Raw genomic sequence first — 20513 nt, 5'->3', positions numbered from 1 at the left:
GTAATGGTTAAGACTAGTTCGAGGGTTAAGCGTTCCCAGTTTGTTAGGTGCAGCGAAAGGGTTTTACGTTCGAATTCACAATCGTTGTACACCTTTAGGAGAGCTAGTAGTGAGGATGCCCAATTTATATGTATAATTTTTTGGATGGAGGAAAAAGTGAAAGCTGCTCTAACTAAAGTTGAGGAAATAAAGATAAATATAAACTGTGGCAAATGGCAGGAGGACTTGAATAGAAGCTTAGACTTTTACATGTAAGAGATCAATAATAACATTCAGAAAGTTAGAAAGGGTAGCATTAAGATCAAAACTAGTGAACTTAGTTGTAAAAACTTTATTATCTTGAGTAACAGTTTTAAGCCCTTGGAACTACTAAAGGGAGGGAAAGCAAATGAATAGAGAAATATATGAATTATGAACTTAAAGATGTTAGTTATAGATGATTCCTTGATGTGGCATATGGAACGAATAGTCTGTAGGTAAATAGGGACAAAAGAGTTACATTATGCTACTTTGGGGCACAGATGAAAGACAACTAACAGAACAAGAGGTGTGAATGGGGCTGGCATTGATGCAGTTTATGTTGTGTACGTATAGGCTAACAATATAGGGAAGAGTAAGTCGGAGGAGATAACGGATAAGTGGAAGGGGTTGATACGTATTTATAGATAGAGGCCATAAATTCATTTTATCAGGGGATACTGCCAACATTTAATTGTGGAAATGAACTTGTAAATTGGTCACTAGACCTAAACCCAAGGCTGAAATTAATATGTAAGGATGAGCAGGTTAGATGGTTGGAGTTGTGGAATTGGCTCAGCAGGAAGAGGGAACTTTTTGGAATGGATGATTTACACTTAAGTAAGATAGGGTCTGGCATGCTTGCAAAGGCTACAAACTCATCTGTAAGAGAAGTTTTAAACTATAACTGGATAGTGGTATGGGCAAAGATAAACTAAATGTAACAAAACTGAGATGTAGAGGAACGTTTAGCATAGGATATCAGTATGAAAGCAATTATAAGAATAGGGTTAATTGTTACTCTATTAATGCTAGAAGTAATGGAAGTGATTGAGAGAGTGGAAATTCGAGAACATTGCTATATTAGGCTTGATGGTTTGCTGCATATAAAAATCAGGAATAATAATATTTTTATTACACACTTCAAAACTAATACATTTTGAAGAGATGCAACAAGAATTATCTATTGTGAATTGGACAGCTGAGCTATTTGGAGACACTGAGCAATTGTGAAAAATCTTAATGAAAAAAATTTGAATATTCAAAATGAATACATTCTTCACAGAAAGGAAAGGGTATCTGCAAATAAAAAACTAGGTTGGGCTGCAAAGGGTACAAGAGGTAAAATAAATTTAAAAAAAATATCAGAAATACCAGTAATTTAAATTGACTTCTATCATAGATCAAGAAAGCTGCTCAAATAGTAAATTAAGACATTTAAAAGTATGTACAAAAAATTTGTCTCAAAACATAAAAATTAATATTTTAAAAGTACAGTAAGGATAAAAAAAACTTAAGATTGAGAGAGGACTCTTGAGGGATAACAAAGGAAGGCTTGTATTTTATGTGTATGAAATGGCTAGGTTACTAAATTTTGCTGTTTCTTCAGTTTTTACTAATTAAACTACAGCAGTATTCCTCATCTCGACCAACTGATAGATGAGAGCAAAGTTGAACAAAGCAATTGAGTAAATTCTGAATTTGTTAAAATAAAACTGGGAATTTAAAAAAACTGTTAAGACTTCTGGTCTAGATATTTCCCCAAGGTTTGTAAAGGAGGTCAAAGACTGGATATATGAACCAATTGCCACAATATTTTGTAAGTTCTTGAATAGTGGACAAATACCACAGAATTTGTTCCAGTAATTGCAGACCAGTTAGCCTTTATAGTTATGGGAAAATGTTTGGAAAGTCTGATAAAAGATACCTAGCTAAGTCATTTAACAAAGTTTAGAATTTTATTGGATAGTCAATATGGTTTCACTAAGGAAAAATCTTGCCTTACAAATCTTTTGACTTGCTTTGAAAATATTATGGCGTATGTAGACGAGGGTAAATGCGTGGGTTTGATGTATCTGGATTTTCAGAAGATATATGATAAAGTGCCAAATGAAGGCTTGTAAAGAAACTTATCTTTGTAGCTGTGGGGGATAAGTTAACTAATTGAATCGAAGAGTGACTTTATCAGAGAAAGTGGAGGATTGTTATAAATGGAAAGTTCAGTCAAACTGAATTAATATTGCAAGTGGTGTACCTCAGGGCTCAGTTTAGGACCATTGTTTGTTTTTAAGTTAATAGCATAGATGAAGGAATGGTCAATAAATTACTTTAATTTGCAGATTATATCAAGGTCTTAGTGTTGCTGACTGTGAAGAGGATGCTGCTGATTTACAAAAGGATTTAAATCATTTAGTGGTTTGAGAAATAAATGGCAGATGGGTTTTATTTATGATAAATGCCAGATAACACATGTGAGTTATCATAATTTGGATTATTTGTATAATTTAGATAGAAATAACCATAACAGTGTCATGAAAGAAAAGTATCTTGGTGTAATAGTTAAGTCCCTTAAGCCATCCAAGCAGTGTGTTGTTGCAAATGGTAAGACAAATATGGTTTCAGGTTGTATCTTGAGAAATATCGAATACAAGTCTAAAAAAAGTTATTTTATTTTATAAGCCACATTTGGACTATTGTGTTCTGTCTTGGGCACTTTGCCTTAAGAAAGTCATTGAATTGTTAGAAAGGGCTCATAGGAGCGTTACTAAAATGGTACCTGGGATGGAGGGGGTTGCCATACCAAAAGAAATTAAGACCCTTTCAGTTGTTTTCTCTTGAAAAATGAAGAGTTAAAGGGAATCTTATTGAAGTGTTTAAGATTGTAAAATGTGTACGTGTTTTCTTATAGCACAGCCACAACGGGCTATTTGCTGAGCCCACGGATGGTAATTGAACCCCTAATTTTAGCGTTGTAAATCCTTAGACTTATCGCTGCACTAACGGGGGGGCGATTGTAAAACGAATTGATAATGTTGAGGCATCAAATTTTTTTTACACTTGACAGCAATAATTATAGAACTAAGGGACACGCACACACACACACACACACACACACATATTTAGGCAATGTAAGAGCCATCTTCAACTGAGATAAATTTATTTTTGAAATAGGATGTTTGTTTTATGGAATGGGTTGCCTTCAGATGTTGTGGAAGCAGTAAATTTGTGTGAGTTCACAAGAAAGCTTGATCGATATAATAATAAGGGCTGGCTTTAAGTCTTGTTTTTAAATTTATATATTTAATAGTTTGGCTTAGAGGATGGGACAGCTGACGGAAAAGGGGCATCTAATTTTAAAAATAAAGGTGAAAGCGATACTTAATTCCTATAAACAAAATAAAGATATTTTAAGAATTTAAAAATAAAAAAGTCTTCAACAGTTATATAAAACTAACGTTGCCTATTAAATCAATTTGTAGTTATGTTCACTACTGTAAAGCTTTTATTGACATGACACAATAAGTTAAACAAATATCCCTCGAGAGCGCAAATCAACCATATCCATGACGTCATATGCAAATAACGGAAAATGTGAACACATGAATTTGTTTGTTCTGAATTTCGCGCAAGGCTACACGAGAGCTATCTGCGCTAGACGTCCCTAATTTAGCAATGTAAGACTAGAATGAAGGCAGCTAGTCATATCCACTCACCGCCAACTCTTGGGCTACGCTTTTACCAACGAATAGTGAAATTGACCGTAACATCATAACGTCCCCACGGCTAAAAGGGCGAATATCTTTGGTGTGACGGGGATTCGAACCCACGATCCTCTAAATTATATTTCGTATTGCTTGACAGAGGTAATACGTATCAGGGCCTTAAGAAGTTGTAAGGCCATGGCCTGACCGCTTTTTCATGGCATGTATAGCTACAGTTTATATATTAAAACTAGTTTCAGTTAAGTCGATGCATTACGTTGTGCGTCAGCAGCGTTTTAGTTTAAATAGCTCAGGACTGAATTTCATATATTAAATTTTGAAATCTTTTCTAGGTGGGCATACCTTCAGACCCACTTAGAAATGGTATGTTCTGCATGCTAGTTGTGTGCCTTTCACATGTCGTGTGTTACATTATTTAGATGCAGCAGTGCCTAAACATCCCATACAGCCATGAGTATTGAGTAATCAAAGTTGTACTTCCTTCCTACATTTTATATCTACTGCATGTCAGTGGTTGTACTAGATAAGTGAAATAGAGTACAATGTTCTTTTATTGTGCGGATTTGATGTTTCCTAAGTGTGAATTAATTATTAGATCCAGGAATGTGATTTTTGGAATTATGCACAAAGCCACACAATGGGCTACCTGTGCTCTGCCCAGTACGCGTATCAAATACCGATTTCTAGTGGTATGAGTCCACAGACATATCGTTATGCCATTGGGTGGCACACTGTGTATATCAAACCTGTCATGACATATCACATATATTAAGCACGTCATCACGTATACAAAGTAATTAAAATATACGTCACACGTAGTATTAAAATCGGTATTACGTCTCACGTTAACACCACTGAAAACGGTAATAAACGAATTGTTATTATTGCGTATGTTTGGTATCATTTAGTAAATTGGACATCAATAGAACAATGAATCAACGAAATGATTAAAGTAAATCTTAAAATATATAAACACTGCAGTAATTGGTGGATTAATCTTCCATTTCACTATAATAATTATTAAAATAATGCATAAAAAAGTTAACTTGTGTTGCTCTTTTACTCACTAGATGGCGTTCCTATTGAATAAATATCCGTGTCTAATTTTAAGAAAATAAACTGTTTTTGCTTGAATGGTATAACATGTCTCTCTGTTATTACTGAACTATTACTAGTTCTTATACAGTACAGTGTTTTATTTCTCCTTTTTGTTTTATTTAATCGTTTAATGCTAAGTCATGTTACTCGTGTAAATATAAATATAATTCTGTAGAATTCACCTGTCAATATTCGTAAAGTATGACAAAGAGCAGTTTTCTGAAACGTTGATAAATAAATTTTGATTGTTTTACTTCGCACATAAGTATTCAAGAGTTAGCTGCGCCAGCCATCCCTAATTTAGAGTAACATACTAGTCAATAATAGGCATTTAGTCAACACTATCTACCGTCATCACGAAAAGTTGTTTAATTATTTGAAAACCATTTCGACACCAAAACTTCCTTTTTCTGTGAGTTTTATTGGTGACTGTGTAACGAAGTTCGTTAAAATTGTTTAAGAACCTGAACTGAACACATCAGAGTGCCAAAGGCGATGTCTTACTCGGGCAAAACAAGAAACTGGTATTTCTAGTTTTAGAGAATAGATATACGTTCAGGCTTGTACAAGTAAATTATTGATATAAGAGGAACTCCTCCCCAGACGTATTATAATTATTCAGTGAGAACTAATTAAATATGAAAATAAAATAAAAATAGATATCAAAATACATCCGTGTTTTTCAGTTATTATTTTATATTTTTGCACGTTATGAATAATAGCAGTCATTTTACATATTGCGTCCTTGACAATTGTAAGAAAACAATAACCATAAAGAAGTTTGCTCATTCTTAGAATAAACACGCACACACACTGTGTTCATCTTGCATGTATACTGTTGGCCAAAATCTTAAGGCCAATGAACATGAAAAAATATGCATTTTGCGTTGTTAGACTCGACCACTTATTTGAGTAGAGCTTCGAAAGATGAAAATAAGAAAAGGGAAAATAAAAAAAAAAGGTTTTAGCATTTAATAGGGAAAATGTGAACACTATGAAATTAGCATAAATACTAGCTTGTCAAAAATTAAAGACCGTACCAAAAAAAAAAGCCCTAAACAGGGAAGGAAATGCCCAACAAGAGGTCTCGGTAGTGAGTTGCACGGCCATCATTGCGTATAACTTCAAACATTCGTTTTGGCGTGTTCGATACAAGCGTTTGAAGAAGGCTGGCTGGAATGTTATTCCAAGTGGTGAAGATGGCTTCACGAAGATCTTGCACTGTTTGGAATTGACGTCTATTTCTATAGACTTCCCTTGCCATCCACCCCAAACATTTCCAATGGGATTCAGTTCGGGCGATCACACTGAATGGAAAAAAAAATCACGTTATTCGACATGAGAAAATCCTTTGGCCTGTGGGCATTGTGGATTGCAGCGTTGTCCTGTTGAAAGATCCAGTCATTTTCACAGAAGCGAGGGCTTTCAGTAAATAAGAATGCTCTCTCCAATATGCCAGTGTAGCCAGCTGCTGTTTGACACCCCTGTATAACATGAAGCTCCATTGTTCCATGGAAGGAGAAAGCACCCCAGATCATGATGGAACCTCCTTTACTGTGTCGTGTAGAAAATGTCTCCGGTGAGATATCCTTATCGTGCCAGTAACATTGGAAGCCATCTGGACCATCCAGGTTAATTTTTTTTTCTCGTCAAAGAACAAAACCTTCGTCCACTTTTCTACGTCTCATGTTTGGTGCTTCTCAGCAAAGTTTAACCGAGCTGTTTCGTAGTCTGGTAGGAGGCGTAGCCTTTGAAGACGTTTACGGTTTTCAAAGCCTTTCTCTTGTAGATGCCGTCTTATTGTTCTTGAGCTGCATTCTGCGTCCGTAAGGGCCTTAATCTGGTGTCTTGCCGGACAACTCGTCGAATCCTCCTGCTTAACACCGGCGAACTTTTATTGAGGCGACCACTTGAAATTTTCTTTCCGTATCCTTTAGAGTCTTTTAAGAAATTTGCAACAGCAGTTTTACTACGCCCAATCTCACCAGCGATGGCATGTTGAGAGAGACCTTGCTTTTGCAGCTCGACAATTCTGCCACGTTCAAATTCTGTTAACTTTTTAGTCTTTGCCATCTTTTTACCCAATGTAACACAGGAGATGTCAATGGGAGATGTTGACAACGCTAATGCTCGAACACAAATGACTAAATTTCGTTACGTGTTTACCGATTAACTCTTCATTTCAGTATGGTCTTATATTTTTGACCAGTTAGTGGTTAGGCTAATTTCATAATGTTCACATTTTCCCTATTAAATGCTAAAAACGTTTTTTATTTTTATTTTCCCTTTTCTTATTTTCATATTTCGAAGCTCTTCTCAAGTAAGTGGTTGAGTCTAACAACGCAAAATGCATATTTTTTCTTTATGTTCATTGGCCTTAAGATTTTGGCCAGCAGTTTATATACACACCGTGTTCGTCTTACCCCACGAACGTTGAATACCGACAAATATTACTAGAAAATCGCTTTTAATCCTGTTCGTAAAAAAACTGTGTGCACTGAGTGTGCACATTTCTCTTACCCGCATGTCGGATACAAAAAGTGTTTGCATTGTAGTAGAAATCATTTTTAGGAGGTTATACCATTATCACGGTTTGACTATGTAACACAAGATGTATGTCTGGCCCAGCATGGTCAGATGTTTAGGGCGCTCGCTTCCCAATCTGCGTGTCGCTGGTTCAAATCCCTGTTATAAAGTTACGGTCAATCCTACTATTCGTTTGTAGAAGTGTAGCTCAAGAGTTTGCAGTGGGTAGTGATGACTATCTGCCTTTCCTCTAGTCTTATGGTGTTAAATTAAGGACATCTAGCGCAGATAGCCTTCAAAAACTTTCCGCGAAATTCAAAAACAAACAAAATATGCCATATCTAGGGTAGTCTGGGGGCACACTCCCAAAATATTGAAAATTTAATGCTAGAAGATCGAATATTGAGCCATTTTAACTATAAATACTGTTTACACACAGCTTAACGTATTGAATTAAAAGATGCAAGTCTTACCACATAAGTTATAGCTACACATGCCATGAAAAAGAGGTCGGATCATGACCTGACTGGCCTTACCGCTTCCTGTGGCCGCATTCACTTATCGGCTACACTTGTACAAATTTTACTTATTGGGTACAGTAAGGCCAGTTGATTGAAATGGTTATCGACGAACAACACCTAATACAACATCAGCTAGTGTATTAAGTTACTCTAACTGTCATTATAATTATACAGAGCTTATCTTGTGTGAAATACAGCGGAGAAGGTTACACATTTCACAACTGACTCACAGTTGATGATGACTATTACAAAGTATTCTCCAGCTTGTTTGGCGTTACGTTGGTTTTTACGTCAGTTTGGTTTGAAATTCGTACAAGCTACACGAGGGCCATCTGCGCTAGCCGTACCTAATTTTGCAGAGTGAAGGCAGCTAGCCATTACCACTCTCTGAGCTGCTCTTATGCAAACGAATAGTGGGATTGATCGTACCATTTCAATGCTTCTTCGCCTGTTTGGTGAGAAGGAAATTCGAACCTGTGACCTTCAGATTGCAAGTCCAGCGCTCTAACCTCCTAGCCACTGACGTAAGTATTACATTGTTTATTCTTTTAAAAAATATATCTAAACACGCAATGCCTGATCAAGACGATTGTAGGACCTAAGCGCCTTCTGTTCGTAGATCCTATCAGTCTTATAAATTAAACCAAGTATCAACTTTTAAGGAACATTTTCATGGGCCCATGGCTTTCGTAGGCCCTAAGTACAATGCCTAATAAATGATCCGGCCCTGTAGACATGCATACGCACATGCTTCTAACACATCAGTGAGGACAGCAGTAGAACAATGCGTCATTTTCAGCAATCACATTGTTTTTGTTTTTTAGCGTATTTCAGCGTTCGTTTTATCTTGTATCAAACAGAACTACTTTCAGTCGAACATGTCCCTCTGTGGTGGAAAAACCTGCATCGGTTTTGTATATCTTATTTTCTACACGTTGAATAAAATGCTCGGGTTTTCACGTAATGACAGATTTAGCCTTCTGAAATCTGCTGATACGTTAATTGTAAAGTTGTGAAACATGTTTGAGAACTCTGGTGTATAATGACGGAACCAGCTCCACTTGTAATAGGTGTTTACTGAAACGAATTTTTCCGTTGTTTTCATTTGTATGAAATCCTATTGAAATATACTTGAGCAATATTGGTCAATGTAAATACAACGTTTGCTACGTTGTATCGTTTATTGTTTTGTTTTTATAAATGTGTGTTTTATTGTTGAATGATTTGATTTCCCAATATAATCTTCATTATCTGGTAATAAATATTAAAAATGGATATTGTTTAAAATGCTTAAACCCTTTTGTCGTAAAGGCAATTGTGTGTCAATATCTGCCTCTTCGAAATTTGAAAGCTTTCAAATAATAAAAGAACAAATCCACACCAATTTTGTGCACATTCGACATATCAGCCAATGAAATCGTAACTTTCTAGAGCTACTTACACGGTTATACATTAGATATTACATTATGCTTTGAACATGAAATACATTTTGTACAACCTTGGAGCTAATAATGCTTTGGTACGCTGCTTAGTGAATGGCTTATAAGATCTGTGGCCTGGCATGGATAGGTAGTTAAGACACTCGACTCGTAATCTGAGGGTCGCAGGTTCGAATCCTACTATTCGTTGGTAAAATAGTAGCCCAACAGTTGGCGGTGGGTGATGATGACTAGGTGCCATCCCTCTAGTCTTACACTGTTAAATTAGGGACAGCGAGCACAGATAGCCCTCTTGTTGCTTTGCGCGAAATTAAAAAACAAACAAACCCACCAGATATGCTCGCTATTTCAGCCGTGGGGTATAATGTGCGATCAATCCCACTATTCGTTGGTAAAAAGCACAAGAGACGGCGGTGGATGGTGATGACTAGTTGCCTTCTCTAGTCTTACACTGCTTAATTATGGACAACTATCGCAGATAGCCCTTGTGTAGCTTTGCGCGAAATTAAAAACAAACAAACTATGAGAATTTTTTACAGCACCAGGTGTATTAGTGACCTAATAAGGAGCTTCCAAAGTTGTTGACCACACCAGGTGTATTCGAGACCTTTTCAACTAAGTCCGTATCTTGAGAGTTTTATTTCAGGATTTGATTTCAAACAGTCTTCAGTTACAGGATGCTGACTGACAAATATATACATATATATTTATTTATTTATTTAAACACCTTGATACATTCTACAAGATACGTATCGACAACCACGAAATGTCACTTTGACCCTTTCAACGATGGATTGTATCAGCATTTATAACTAATATCTCCTTACATAACGTGTTGCATGTTTTAGCTGATGTTCAACATATCATGAAGTTCATGTTGTGGAGTCGCTTCTTGTTTTATTCCTTGTTGTTATGCCAAATACATTATTCGTATAATAAACGAAACGTAAGTGACTTACGATGCCAGATTAACCCTAGTTTGTACTGTTACGGGAAATATAATGTGTTTGATTTATACCGCTGCCAATAAAATTTCCTGAATCTACTAAAACAAAAGAAAGAAATATTGTTCATCGGAATTGCGTTTTTGGACAATTTTATTTTTTATTTTCCATGAATATCTAAGAGTGTAGTTAACAATTTATGTCTGAAAAACAGTGAAGAATCAAACTGTTATTACTTGTACGTATACATACATATATAGGGATATATATAGGTGGACATGAACTATTATACTACTGCTGTTAAAAATAATTTTAAATTGTATGGTACCACATTGATAATGGGCTGGTAGTGTCTGTCGTCTGAATGAAGATGCTTATTACAGATCCTTACAAGCTAATTAAAAACATCCAACTGTTAGCTATATATATATATATGTGTGTGTGTGTGTGTGTGTGTGTGTACTATAGACATGGTTAGTTAAAAACCTTATGTCATTATACACATAATAGGGTTTTATTCTGGTAGCTTTTTAATTGAATATTCACAGATAATTATGCTCATTTGAACGATTCTGTGGATCTAGTAGACTTAAGCAATGGCCCCTAATGTGCAGACTTGTTGCCCGTGATAGCATTTTATAACTGAACACGTGTCGTCAGTCTGCGCAATGATTGTGATATGACTCGACACGTGGTGTACTTTATATTGAAACAACATTTACTTGGGATCTCGGCAGCTAAGGTTCTCTGAAATATGCATAATTTTACGATAAGCGATATTTCATGATGACTGTTGGAGACACGGTTACACATATTTTACTTTAATACCAGTTTTGGTTTTCACCACTTCAATCTACATAGATAGTATGACAAAGGATCTGTGGCTGTTAGTCATAGTTGTTTTTTTTTTTCCTGATTTATCATTGCATTTTTGATATATTAAAGTCTATAGATGGGAATTTCCGCCGAATGATTAAATCACTTCAGGCAGAAATTCATTTGTTTTGAATAGCCAAACGTATAGCCTGTTGCGTCATTATACATTCTATAAAGGAATGAAAACCGGTCTCAGTCACAGAGGTATAACACACGTACGGTTATACAAGAGGCTTGGATGTTCTTCTCTGAACGGTAAGAACTTCATTTTTGTATTTAATCGTGATATAATCTGCAAGAAATAAAAATATTATAGACAGTCCTGACACACACACACTTTCCTTGCACTGATTATAGTGAAATTAAAACTGTTTTTAAGCACAGATTTAGTTTTTATTCTCTTCTGTGTACATAAAGGTCTTGCACTAACGTCAAAATGTCACGTGCTTTATGGTTTACTTCGCCATATTGAGTGTTGACATTCATTTTAGGTAAAAAGCGCCAAATTGGCCTTCTAATATTGTATTATCTAACGTTGTTAGACATTGAGAAACTAACCAGATGCAGAGTTTCGGACCCGTATCATTACTTGATAATGTTTACACATCATTGGTAGCGTTTAAAGCTTTACCTAACTTTGCATTACTGTAGATTGCTGTCGATTTGTAGTAGGGAATTTGTAGCGTCTAAGATGAGGGTGCGCCTAGTGGCACATAGGTCTGTCTACCGACTTATATCGCTAAGAAACGCGTTTCGATACCCGTTGTGAGTAGATCAAAGATAGCCCATTGTGTACCTTTGTGCTTAATTCAAAACAACAACAAAATAGCGGCGTTGAAAGTCGTACAGTGTACAGAAGTCACGTGCACGACCTTTATGTGAGCCCGTCTGTTTTCTTTGTACAATCATTTCTGTGTGTATTCATCTTTACGTGCGAATTGTTAGATAAAAACAATATTAGAGCTCGTAGAAAAAGAAATCTATTTACCCAGCGTAGTTTGTCTTAGATAGTGTGTGACACTGGATGTTGAAAATACGGTGTAGTTTGTCTTGTATAGTGTGTGGCACTCGTTGCTGAAAATATGGCGTAATTTGTCTTGGATAGTTCGTAACACTCGATGATGAAAATACGGCGTAGTTTGTTTCGGATAGTGTGGGACACTGGATGGTGAAAATACAGCGTAATTTGCGACTGTAATGTAAATCACTTTCACGTATCAGCCCTCAAATGTAGTCTCCTATCATGTTTTCGTTATACGCTCCCAGGTCACAAAAGCAAAGTTTAAAGAGAAAAATAGGTCTTTTCCATTTACTTTAGGCATAAGCAATTAGGAAACAACACTTTCTGCCCAGGAACAAGAAAAAGTAAAAATTTGTTACATGGTGTTATTCAACTCGCGTATTTACATCATTCCAGACATGTTTTAATGAAACCTAAAACTCGCGCCAAAATAAACCAGTTATTTCTTAAATGTATCAATTAATTGTTTCGTAACTTCAGTAAAAAACCACAATCTATTGTTATAGATTTACACAACAACAAATTTGGAATATATATATATTGGATTGAATGTTACAAAATTTGACCAAAAACACCGATTCTTAATTCAATCATAACTAGTAGTTACGAATCGGAAAACAACTCCTCAATCTGTACAGGAGAGAGTCGTCAAAGAGTTGATGTGAACGAAAGAGTTGAAGCAATTTGTGACGAAATATATCAACTCCAATAAATATATTAAACCAGTGGTATTTGTAAGATATCCTAGTCCGTTGCTAAACTAAGACACGATGCATTATAATTCTATGAATTGAAGAATGTCAAAAATAACACTATATAACTAAAGTGTTCATTAACCATACTATATCTGTCATGTGAAGTGCCAACAGTGTCTGTATCGGGGCTTTTTAGAGTGGCTGGAATACAACATATATAGTAGTGGTCGAGACACTACTTATATAATAAAGTTTGTTTGTTTGTTTGTCTTTGAATTTCGCACAAAGCTACTCGAGGGCTATCTGTGCTAGCCGTCCCTAATTTAGCAGTATAAGACTAGAGGGAAGGCAGCTAGTCATCACCACCCACCGCCATCTCTTGGGCTACTCTTTTACCAACGAATAGTGGGATTGACCGTACCATTATAACGCCCCATTATATAATAAAATAACTTTATCAGTAACTATTTATTAGAAATTACATTAAGTTCGTCAAGTTCAATTTTTATCAGTTTTATGAATCGTTTCACAGATGGGAATTAGAATTTATGGGCGGATATTGTAATTCAATACCTCTGCCAGTAAGAGCAATTAGCTAAGATGGTTACATTAAGGTATTAATATCATGCATTATCACCATCTAATCTTACAACTTCCAAAGCATTATCTAAGGGAGAAAAACCTCTAATAAAGTGTTAAGACACACGTTGGTGGTTCATATTTCGCTAGCTTGATTCCATTATTTCCAGTTCTATAGTAGGAGTCTTAACAACGTTAACATTCTTATCTAACGTGCACACACACGCCCCCAAGTGGCATGTCTGCAGGCGTACACTGCTAGAAACCGGATTTCGACACTTGTGTTGGGCAAAGCACAGATAGCCCTTTGTGTAGGTTTTGTGCACAATAGCAAACAACGACTCTCGAATGATTTTACTTGCGAAAATGCTGTCCATACCAGCTGGCATCTGAATATAATACAATATATACGTGTGTGGCACAAGGAAACGTGAAGCTTTCAGTTACTTAAGCTAATTAACCTACATAAATAACTAATAAACGTTCATGTTTTATTTTACATAAGAAACCGCCGTTTCTTGTTCGTTTCTTTATTTATCTACGTGCTATATAACAAAGTGCAAAAAAAAAAGTTATAAAATAACGTTAGTTTCTGGTTTTTCAGTGTATATATTGTAATTAAAATAAGTTTAATTTATTTCCACAAACTTACAGGTGAAAATCACCCAAGTCATGTTGTTGTCTCTGGCATTTATTTTGGGAACTGTATCTATTTATGATGCTCTCCCATTGGAGGATCAGATTGGTGTCGTCGACTCTGTGCAAAGCGATTACAGATCCGTGATAGCCACCAACCAGTTTGCTTTGTCTGTCCTAAATGCACTGGATAAGAAAGCGAATATTATTATGTCTCCTTGGAGCTTGTCCTTGGCTCTAGGAATGGCCTATCTTGGTGCTTCGGGTAGCACAGGTCGAGAAATGGAAGAGGCTTTGGGGTATCGATCTGCGGGAATTCAAGGCAATCAGGTTCACGAGGGCTTTAGAATACAAGAAAGTGTATTGAAGAGGGTTCAGGTTAAGAATGAACTGAGCAGTGCTAACATTGTTCTTGCCCAGGAAGGGTACACTGTATCTAAGTCCTATAAAGATGGCTTAAAACGATACTACAATTCTTCAACCATAGAAATTAACTTCGGAAACCACAATCCGTACTCCAGTGGGTAAACGCTTGGGGATACTGGAATTCAAATAGCAAGATCAAACAAATATTGACAGAAACACCACCAGAAACCACCAAGCTGATGTTACTGAATGGCGTATATTTCAAGGGTAATTGGTTAAGTCCGTTTAAACCTGAAAATACGAGTTTAGAAGCTTTCACCAATGAAAGTGGTCGGAAAGTGACTGTTCCTATAATGCACATGATCAGTAATGTGTCCTATGTTGCTTATCACGAGTTAGGCGTCTATGCTGTAAACCTGCCTTACGATGGTGAAGACATTAGCATGATGGTGCTTCTTCCAGAAGAAGATAACAACTTAAACGCTGTAGAAGACAAACTTACACTGGCTGTACTGGAAGACATGTTAGCTCAGATGAAAATGCAACCAATAACTATTGGCCTGCCAAAGTTTGAGCTAAAAGACGATCGCAAACTGAAAGAAACATTGAAGTCTTTGGGCATGCAGTCGGCATTTAGTGAGAATAAAGCTGATTTTTCAAAGATTGCAGGAACAGACGACCTCTACTTGGAAGAGGTCATCCACAAAGCTGTTATCAATGTTAACGAGAGGGGTACAGAAGCAAATGCAAACACCATTATCAGTATAATGAGCAAACGGAAACTTCCAGAGTTCATCGTGGATCGACCGTTTCTCTTCTTGATCCGCGACAGGCGAAGTGGCGCCATCCTCTTTCTAGGACATGTCGTTGAGCTGGAGTGACCATACCTCATATCATTGTATAAGTTTATTCAGCTGTTACAAAGAGTCTTTGTAACGTGTGTCGCATACTTCAAGCACTGCATCTTTATAATCGAACTTGTCTAACTCGCGCTTAATAAAACACATTCTTATTAAATATTACCATAAACGGTTTAAAAAGGGATATCTGAATATACGTGTCTATGTCAGAATCTACTGTGTTACATGTAATAACCAACTTTGTTAAAGAAATTAAACATCATTCTTAAACGTAGTGGCTGTTTTCGGGTTTTCATCTACTTTTTTTTTTTTAAGTATGAAATATGTATTATTACTAGGCACACTACACTGTGTCACAGCCAACTGTCTAACACGAATCAGTATACTCACCACAACAGGACAAACATTACCTACAGTCAACTGGATAACAAGAATCAGTATCCTAACTATAGAGAGACAAACATTACCTACAGTCAGCTGTCTAATAAGAATCAGTGTACTCACCAGAGCAGAACAAACATTAACGACATTCAACTGACTAACAAGAACCAGTATCCTAACTATGGAGAGACAAACATTAACTACAGTAAACTATCTAATAAGAACCAATATCCTAACTATAGAGAGACAAACATTACCTACAGTCAGCTGTCTAATAAGAATCAGTGTACTCACCAGAGCAGAACAAACATTAACGACAGTCAACTGACTAACAAGAACCAGTATCCTAACTATGGAGAGACAAACATTAACTACAGTAAACTATCTAATAAGAACCAATATACTCACTACAACAAGACAAACATTACCTACCATTTTTTGTTTAACAAGAGCCAGTATACTCACCAGAACAGGACAAACATTACCTACGGTCAGCTTTCTAACACGAACCAGTATACTAGGTAGAGAAGGACAAACATTACCTACAATCAACTTTCTAACACGAATCGGTGTACTTACTAGAGCAGGATAAACATTACCTACAGTCAAGTATCCAACTAAATTTACAACTAAAAAATAACTTCACTTTAAAACATTTGCTCTGCGTGAAAGAAGAAAAAAGATTATTTAGAGATACCTTATTCACTTTAAATAATTTAAGTTTGTTTTCACTTCTGGAGAAACGTTATTGTGGTAAAAGGTCACTCAGGTAAAAAAAATAAAATGTGTGCTTACAACGAAACGTTAGTTTAGCGGTAAACAGAAATGGTTCAGAAACATCTTTTATTGAGATTGATTCCTGTATAAGGTTTTGGAAAAGAATGTGTGAAATATTTGACTCAAAGAAAAGTAGTTCTTTATTCTAACGCTAGGGAATAATGTATTATTGTGAATTAATTTCTAAAGCCACTAAGGTATTTGATTCGAGAATATAAAACAATGTTTAGCAACTCTAGTACTAAGCCAATTTCAGGACAGAATAATTCAGTTGGTAATTTCTTATGATACTGTAGTTAACTAATAGCTTATTACTGTAGAATTGTAACAACGCCTATGTATTATAATTTGCATTTTTAGTACTAACTATGAAAATTAGTGAATTTCTATAAAAACAAACCAATGTTATATATACCTCTACAAATATATACACGTATAAAAGAGGTTATGTGTATGTGTGTGTGTAGATACACAAACAAAACTACAATGTTGAATTTCTTCGTTGTTTTCTACCAACTTCGTGGCTTCAATAATGAATATTCAGGATATAAATCTACTGATAATCTATAACAAACACATTGTAATATTTATTTTCAACTACATATAATTAACCTCAATTAATTATATACTTTTCGTAATATACAAATATAAAATACGATCCTTAAAAACAATAAAATACCGGTTATACTTAACACGTGTTTTTTCTACCCCCAGTTATACAGTGGTATGTCTATAGACTCGCACCGCTAGAAACTGGTTTTCAATACTCGTGGTGGGCAGAGCACAGATAGCCGATTGCACCAAACATGCTCGCCCTTTCAGCCGTGGAGGCGTTATAATGTTACGGTCAATCCCACTTTTCGTTGGTAAAAGAGTTGGCGGTGGGTGGTGATGACTAGCTGCCTTCCCTGTAGTCTTACACTGCTAAATTAGGGACGGCTAGCACAGATAGCCCTCGAGTAGCTTTGTGCGAAATTCAAAACAAAAACAAATTCTTGTTTCTGATTCTGTCTTCTGTTATTCAATTATATCTTCAAAATACCATTGTTGTCTCAATTATTTCACTTGTTTCATCTCCTTCATACCCTAAAAATACGCCACGAAATGCAGGTTTTCATGTTCTAAAACTCGTAAATTTTCGGGAAAGCATGACGGATCCCCTTATGGCTTACATTTTGTCACGAGGGGGCGCGAAAACTGACTTTGTCCCCGGGCGCTGAAAACCGTAGCTACGCCTCTGCAGTAATGTCATTATTAAAGACAGTTTCTGTGGCCAGCTCTTCAAAGTTGTGTGTTATCAGTGTTCAAAAGAATACCAATCGATACCAGAACTTTCTTATAAGAAAACCGTGGTTACTAACCGTTGGTAACTGATGAAATGAAAATATTATTAATTGATTACTTGGAATTAGGCACCATCCCTCAGATTACGAGTCGCACGCCTTAACACGCTTGGCCATGCCGGGCCGCCAGAAACAAGAATGCATATAAAAAAATTAATACAGAATTATTTTATACTAAAATAATAGTCAAATATAACATTGCGAACACTTAAAACATTACTTTGGATATAGTAACCCGAAAAGTTAACATAAAGTAAGAGAAATAGTTTGATATAATGCTTTGGATGTAATTATGTAACGTCAAAGAGAAATTCTTCTTGCCTTTGCTGCTGCAAATTTATCGATTAGTTCCTCTAAATGTATGCTGTCGGTAACTTCTCGCTCCACACTCACCAAAGCCAAGGCTGACAATCTTTCCTGTCCCATGGATGATCTCAGGTAAGACAGGATAAGTTTTAACTTACTAAAAGACCTTTCACAACTGGCAATAGATGTTGCAACAGTCAGTAAGATCTGCAGACCAACTCTCAGATTTAGAAATACATCATCCCCATACTGCACAATGAAGCGAAGCAGGTCCTCTGGTGTCGAAAGCTTAACATCAGCCCTTGTCTTGAGTAGCATTCGGCAGTCCATTATTTCACTTAATATCTCCAAACCATCCAAGTCTGTATCATAAGAGCTTCCCATAAAAAATGCATCTCTGTTTCAAGCTATTCTCATTAGTTGTGAACATCAGTTCCTTTATGTCTAAAAGAAAGCCAAAACTAGAGTCCAGTTTCTTCAAGCTGATGAATCTGTCTCCCATTTCTGTGTGTATTTTGTCAATCATACTTTTCATCAGTTGTGGCATTTCATTTTCTGCTGTGAGTCCTACATCCTCTGCTGTTTCTCCGGACATTTTTTCTTCTTCCTTTGCCATCTCTCAATTTGGACATCACAACAACTGCACAGTTCCTTTGCTTCTTTAAGAGAATTCTTGCATATGGCATCATACAAGGAAATACCCTTGTAAAGCCTGAATATCTTGAGCAGCATTATTGAAATTCATGGTGTGGTCCTCAAGCCTTTTCTGAACCCGGTCAATCTTGGCAAGTACAGTATTCCAGAACTGAAGAAGTACCAAAAACTCAAATGTTAGAATCTGATGTAACAACTGAACTGCATCACTTCTTGTATCTGAATTATCCTCCTGATAATCCGCAATATTTTCCAGTAGTTCTACCAATTGTTATAGTTGATCATGTATCAGTTTAACAGTTTTTACTTTGACACTCCAACGAGTTTCTGATTCTGACTTCACTGATACACCAAGAGCAGTTTTCAGTCTCTACCATCAAAGAGTTGACCGCGAAAAATAAACGTAGATAGCTTGCACAGTACTGAAAAATGTCACGCCTGCTACTTCATGACTAACAGCATAAACCACAACTAAATTAAGTCTGTGGTTATCACAGTTAACAAATATAGCCTTTGAGTTGAGTGCAGCAAGTCTTTGTTGCACTCCTGATTTGTGGCCAGACATTACAGATGCATTGTCGTAACACTGTGATTGATAGTCTTCGAAAGGTAATTTATCCTTCTCCAGTTGTTGTAATATTATGTCTGCAATACTTGCTGCATCTTTTTTTATGGGCTTGAATGAATCCTACGAAAGACTCCTTCACAAGTACAGTTTTTTCCTCGAAGTTTATACCTACATATCTAATGGTCTCCGACATTTGTTCTTGGTGAGTAGCATCAGGAGTTGATTCAAACATTATTCCACAGTATTTGGCTCTCTGGATGTCACACACAAGTTTTTCTCTAACTGTAGATGATAAAAGCTGGATGAACTCATTCTGTATTTCTGGTGAAAGGTACGTAATTGATCCTGGATTTTGCTGCACATACAAAAGGTGGCCCTTCATGACTGGATCGAACTCTTTAACTAGCTTCAGAAGTTCTATACAATTTCCAGCGTTTCCGTGACTCTTCCCTTTTCAGTTTCAGTGGTACTTTCTCTGTGGCCTCTTAGAGCCAAATTTTGTTGGGCTAAATATTTTATGCAGCATAACTCCCTCTTAAGTACTTGTCACCATTGTTCCTTCACTTTAGCAGTTTGATTTGGAAGCTGTGTATCTATTAAACCTTATTTTTTTTATCAGCCTCCTTTCCATTTCCTTCCATGTTGTGAAAGAATCCCGATGGCTTTAGGAATTCTCATGTGCAGTAATTTTTTCTGTTTTTTTTCCAACTATTTAAACCATTTTCAGTTTCCAGAGAAGAACAGTTACTGACTGCATCTTTCGATGGGAAAATAGATTAAGTCTATTTGAAACCAAATCCCTATTACATTTATCGTTAACAGCGAGGTCGTTATGAATATTTTTAAAATGATATGACCGATACATGAACATTGCAACTAATAAATGAATTATAGACTTAATAGCAATAATTTTCACCTTGGGCACATAACGGTGTATCCAAAAATCTTATCATAAAATCTAAAGGCCTAGCTTGAGCAATTTTGCTCTCATCTAAATCATTCTTGTCACAAAAATAGCTACGCACCTGAGATGCACCTATCCACGAATTTCTGATAAAAATTATTCCAAACGAGCGCCACTCATCCACCACCTCGGACGCGACCTTGTTGGTCTCTTGGTAAGTCAGATTCCAAATCAGCCGTTGCGCGCTCACCCGTTTCAGTTTTAAGATTAATACCGAAA

General features: G+C 36.2%; 1 pseudogene across 1 annotated transcript; it reads left to right on the top strand.

Annotated features, from left to right (window-relative positions):
- Positions 1-11205: 11205 nt before the first annotated feature.
- On the top strand, positions 11206-15575 carry LOC143245175 (intracellular coagulation inhibitor 2-like; annotated as a pseudogene). The gene is made up of 2 exons (XR_013025491.1): positions 11206-11399; positions 14094-15575. The product of XR_013025491.1 is annotated as an intracellular coagulation inhibitor 2-like (transcript).
- Positions 15576-20513: the final 4938 nt, after the last annotated feature.

This window comes from Tachypleus tridentatus, chromosome 2 (assembly GCF_004210375.1).
Source record: "Tachypleus tridentatus isolate NWPU-2018 chromosome 2, ASM421037v1, whole genome shotgun sequence".
In the NCBI taxonomy this organism is placed as follows: domain Eukaryota; kingdom Metazoa; phylum Arthropoda; class Merostomata; order Xiphosura; family Limulidae; genus Tachypleus; species Tachypleus tridentatus.
The sequence above is the reverse complement of the archived record's forward strand: the minus strand, read 5'-3'. Positions and strand labels throughout refer to the sequence as shown.